The following is a 6,000-nucleotide window of genomic DNA, read 5'->3' on the forward strand; positions in this document are numbered from 1 at the left end:
AGTGTAACTGAGCAAAAGTTAAGTGACGATAAAAAAAAAATTGCAAGCATGCCATTCTACACACGCAGTGGCAAAGAGAGAATGAGGCCTTCACCTTTGGCTATTAGTGGCAGATCCCAAAAAGTTACCCAGCCTACAATTGGTGCACAACTACTGTTACGCGTCAAAGCCGAGCTGCAAGATAACAGTGAGGCATTACAGGAGAATATTTGCTCTGATTCACAAATGACAACAATCCCTGTGGAGAGTCCATTCAACAGTGGGATGTCTAATCGTGAGCATTCTGCTGATGTGTGCCTTAATAGCCCGAGTGTAGCCGGTGATACCCAAATTGAGGATGCCACTTTGGAATTAGAAGAGGATGAGGGGGAGATTTGTGTAGGCGACGAGGGCGCTAATGAGGATGTTGATGAGGATGAGGTTGTTTGTGTAAGTCCTGCACCAGTGGCAGCAGTTCTGGCACGTGACAAGAAAAAGGCCATTGTCATGCCTGGGCATAAAACAAAAAAATCCACTTCTTATGTGTGGAATTATTTCTACCCAAAACCAGACAACAATTGTATAGCCATTTGTAGTGTATGTGAAGCCACAGTCAGTCGAGGGAGGGACCTTAACCATCTTGGAACCTCGTCTATGTTACGCCATTTAACGAGAGTTCATGGCAAAGTGTTGGGAAAAGCTGAAAGTTCTTCCCAAAAGAATACAAGCACTCCCTCATCAGCTAAGACCCTCCGCATACCGACGGCTACAAAATACACCCACCACACCATCCTCATCAATATCCTCAGTAGCGCTCGGAGTTAGCCCGGCATCCCACTTAAGGCTGGATGACTCCTGCACTATTATTGATTCCTCTGAAGAAAGCGTTAGTCCTGCTGCTGCTGTTGCTGCTGCTGGGGGTGAATCGTCATCCCAGAGGCAGGTTAATAAAATGAGCAGTCCTACATTTCAGCAATTAACTGTGAAACAATCATTTGCGAGGGGAAGCAAATATGACAGCAGTCACCCAGTCGCCAAGCGAATCACAGACGCCATGGCTGCAATGTTAGTGTTAGATCTGCGTCCAATCTCCACAATAAACGCAGCTGGTTTTTCACAGTTAATTGAGGTTTTGTGTCCGCGTTACAGAATTCCATCGCGACACCATTTCTCCCGTAAAGCTATTCCACAACTATACCAAAAAGTGTGTAAAAATGTAGAGATTGCGCTGAAAAATGCCATTCTGCCCACTGTTCACTTAACCACAGATATGTGGACAAGTGGAAGTGGCCAAACCAAAGACTGTATGACTGTGACAGCCCACTGGGTTGGTCATTCACCTTCACCAGCAGGAAGAGCAGCAGCATGTACACCACTACGTAACATTTGTCACAGGCAGGCCACTCTTTGTATCACCGGCTTCACTAACAGGCATACGGCTGACAATTTGTTACGCAAACTGAGAGATGTGATTGATGCATGGCTTATACCACTCGGACTCTCCCCAGGGTATGTCATTTCAGATAACGCCAACAATATAGTGCGAGCATTACAGCTGGGTGATTTCCAACATATTCCCTGTTTTGCTGACACCATCAACTTGGTGGTGCAGAGCTTCCTACGAAATAACCGTGAGGTGCAGGAGATGCTTTCGGTGGCCCGTAAAATTTCAGGCCATTTCAGGCATTCAGCCACAGCATGTAGGAGATTACAGCAGCTCCAAGAGCAGTTTAACTTGCCCTGCCACCAACTTAAGCGAGAGGTGGTAACTCGGTGGAATTCCACCCTGTACATGCTTCAGAGGATGGAGGAACAGCGCAAAGCCATCCAAGCATATTGCACAAGTCATGACATTGGGAAAGGAGGGGGGGTGTATTTCACTCTTGCACAGTGGGGAATCCTTTCAGTGCTGTGCAAGGTGCTGAAACCATTTGAAGTTGTGACATGTGAGGTCAGTGCAGACTCTGCTAGTTTGAGCCAAGTCATTCCTTTAATTAGACTATTGGAAAAGCAGCTTGAGAAAATGAAGGAGGAGCTGAAAGCAAGCAATTCAGCAAAGTATGTTGGCCTTGTCGATCAAGTACTTAATTCGCTTCACAATGATCCTCGAGTTATTAAGATCTTGAACTCGGATCAGTACGTTTTGGCCACTGTGCTTGATCCAAGGTTTAAAACCTACATTGAGTCTTTACTTGTAAATGAGCGAGATGTGAACTTTTGCAAGGAGCTATTGCTCAGCAAGTTGGCCGCTGAACTGGGCCTCGGCTTGACGACGTTTCCTCCTTCACTTTCTCAAGCTGTTGCTCGTAAAAAATTAAATTTCCAAAAAAGAAGCAGGGAAGACACAGGGGGCAGACCAGAACAATTTAACATCTGGGCTGGTTTGAAGGATTTTTCAAAAAAATGTGTCACTTTGCCCATAACTCCATCCAATATGAGTATAAACATGCAAAGGATGGTGGAGGATTACTTTCAAGAGGTAGTTGATATGGAAATGTCAGACAGTCCCTTTCCTTACTGGGAAGAAAAGCAGGCCATTTGGAAACCCATGTACAAACTTGCTTTGCAATACCTAAGCTGCCCACCCTCCAGTGTGTACTCTGAACGAGTGTTCAGCACAGCAGGGAACTTAGTCAGTGATCGCCGTAGAAGGTTACTTCCCAAAAATGTGGAGAAAATGATGTTTATAAAAATGAACTACATCTTCCACGAGGAAGGCCTTCACCATCCAAGACATCCAAGCACTGACTGTTCTCTAATGGCGGATTCAAGCGGCGATGAATTGATAGTCTGTGATGATGACGTACACACTGATGAGGGTGAGGATTAAGCTGAAGATGATGCCGATAACATCTTTTTAAAACTTTCTATGTAAGTGTAGGGTGCAATCTACCCCCAAAGAGGAAAGGGACTTGTGGCATTTCCATATCACATACCATCTTGAAAGGCTGCTGTTAGGGCAATTTATCCTTAAGGGTAGGGTGTCATAGACAGAGTGACCCTAAACTGGCTTTGTCCATTTTTCATAATATTGTACAGTCTATAATGGCTGAATTTTTGGGTATTTTATACAAGTGGAGGGGAGCCTAGAGAGACAGAAACCAAACTGGCTTTTTCCATGTCAATTAATATTGTACAGTCTATAATGGCTGAATCTTTTGGTATTTTATACAAGTGGAGGGGGCCTAGAGAGACAGAGTGACCCCAAACTGTCTTTCTCCATGTCAATTAATATTGTACAGTCTATAATGGCTGAATTTTTTAGTATTTTATACAAGTGGAGGGGGGCCTAGAGAGACAGAAACCAAACTGGCTTTCTCCATGTCAATTAATATTGTACAGTCTATAATGGCTGAATTTTTTGGTATTTTATACAAGTGGAGGGGGGCCTTGAGAGACAGAAACCAAACTGGCTTTTTCCATTTCTTTACATATTTAACTATAAGTGTAGGGTGTAATATACATTCAAAGACGATGGCTGCATTGCCAATATGCATAGATGGAGAGGAAGACAATCTGTTTTGTGTGTAGAATAGGCCTACCAACGAAGAATTAAACTGTTTTTTTGGATGATTTATTACCTCAACAATTAGATTACTTGTCTCTAAAACAGTTGGAGCACTAAATTGGGTTAATTTAGGCCCAAAAACATGGATTTTCCAAAAAAATAGCAAAACAAAACCAAAACCAAAACCAAAACACGCAATGGCGGTTTTGCAAAACCAAAACCAAAACACGACGGTAATCCAGATCCAAAACCGAATCCAAAACCAAAACACGGGGGTCAGTGACCATCTCTACTGGTTATTACTGAGAATATATGAAGTGTCAGCTCTGAACCCCAATCGCTGTGTGAAGTTTCCTATTGTCCTGAAGGGGAGCCTGAGCTCTTGTTGACGCAGGATATTACCAGCCAACTCTACAGATAAGCCCTAAAGTTTATACATCTGGTACGCATATTATATTGGCTTGGTGCTTGTACTCCTGAATGCTCTCTTTCTATTGATTCACCCTACATCTGTGTGTGGTGACCTTTATTTTTGCTACTTTGCACATCAGTCTGTATTGTTACATACAGTATTATACTATGTGGCGCCCCCTCCCGCTTATTTTGTTTTAGATTTATTCCAGTCCACCATCTGGCCCTGTGGGGATTTGGCAGCCGCCTGAACATAGGACAATTGTTAACCCAAAGGGACATTATTTGAACTTGATCGTCTGCTCAGAGTTACGCGCTGTACTATCTATTTTTTGTTATCTGCATTTATATGTATATGTTTATGCAATTCGGTATGCAAGACCTATTATAGATACCTCACTGTGCAGGTGCTTAGATAACTAAGGGTATAAGTTCATGGGTGTGTGGTGGCTATGTATCCTCACCCTCAGGTCCCCTAGCCACTGCACCCTCTCCAAAGGCAGTAATTTTGCCACTGGACTACAACATGACAGTGCTCTTCCCTCACTCAGAACCATACATGCCAACTTTCAAAACTTCTTGGGCGTGGTGACATAGTCGCGGCACCATAGCCCCGCCCCCACTATAAAATGCCGAAATTCACGGCATTGAATAGCGGGGGCAAGTGGAGGCTGGTGCAGACAGGGGTAGGGGTATGGCAGGGAAAGGCTGGCACCGTGAATGGTGGAGAAGCTGGTGTGAACAGGGGAAGGACAGAGAAGCTGACACAAAAAGGTGAGGAGCAGGAAACTGATGTAGACAAGGGAAAGGCAGATAGAATGGAACAGACAAGAGAGAAGGTAAGAAAGACAGTCACAGATAGGAGAGAATTATACTCCAAAGAAAAAGTCTATACTTACCTTATCTGCTTTCAGTCTCACATCTATGTGTATGGGGGAGTTGGAGAGGATTGAAGGCATTGTAGCCAAGTGGAGGAGGTGTAGAGGTGGGGTCAGAGGATGCACAGCAAATGTTGTGCAACTCCCTGAGCCCTGACTCCCCTACAGATGTGTCCTGGAAATATGATGCCTTGCGGAACTGAGCAATGAGACCCGCCTGGGATTTCCCCAGTACCCAGGTGGACCTGTCCGATGCTGAAAGATACTCCTGCATTATTAAAGGGATTGACCGTTTTGCATTTGCTTTTTATAGAATTTTGTCTCTGGATCTGTAATGAAGCATAATTGATAGTTTTGGTCTAGGGTAGTCCCAGTATGATTTGCCATTGTAGGCTGTGTTCCTCGGCAATCTTTCTTAATTGAGAATTTAGGGGTAAAAGTCACTTTTCCAAATAAATCTTGCAGTCTTTTGTCAGTAAGTAACTCAGGCCTCTTGACCTCTGAGCATTCTGAAAGGTGCATTATATGTATATTATTCCTGTGCAGCTGATGTTCTATACTATCTGCCTTGGACTGCCACTTTTTAGCCTGATGTTGTATCTCATTTAGGTCCGCACAGCCCAAATCTGGCCAGTTCACGTATGTGCATATATACAGAGAGCGACCCGTTAGCAAACCATTACCGCTCCAGAGCCAGTATCGGTGGGGCTGGCCCTACGGTGTTTACAAATAAATCAGCCTTATTACCAGAGACAGGGGCTTTTGCTAAATATATGAGTAATAGCACTCATAGCATTATAACACATTATATTGAGGAAAATATAATTGAGCAATACATTGACTGAACACGCTTTGCCAATAGATAGTCAGCCGATAGATGGCAGGTTATGCTGGGACTTGTAGTTTCACAACACCTGGAGAGCTACAGGTTCGCCAGGCCTGCCCTAGAGCATTATGGGTAGAAGTACTGTTTTCTTACTGACAAGAGTTTGTAGCTTTCTTTTTGTGAAAACCTCATGCTGTGGACAGGCTTCTTTATTCCAATTCTAAATGGAATCATGGCTCTGTTGTAATTGTTTACTAATTATGAATTGTTAATACAATGGTGTGGTTAACCACCTAAGCATAATAAAGCTGCCAAAACATATTATGTGGTAAAAATGCTGTCAAATGGGAATACATTGCAAAAGACTACTACTCATTTACATTACAGAAAATAATTCA

Source organism: Mixophyes fleayi, chromosome 2 (assembly GCF_038048845.1).
Source record: "Mixophyes fleayi isolate aMixFle1 chromosome 2, aMixFle1.hap1, whole genome shotgun sequence".
NCBI classification, from domain to species: Eukaryota; Metazoa; Chordata; class Amphibia; order Anura; family Limnodynastidae; genus Mixophyes; species Mixophyes fleayi.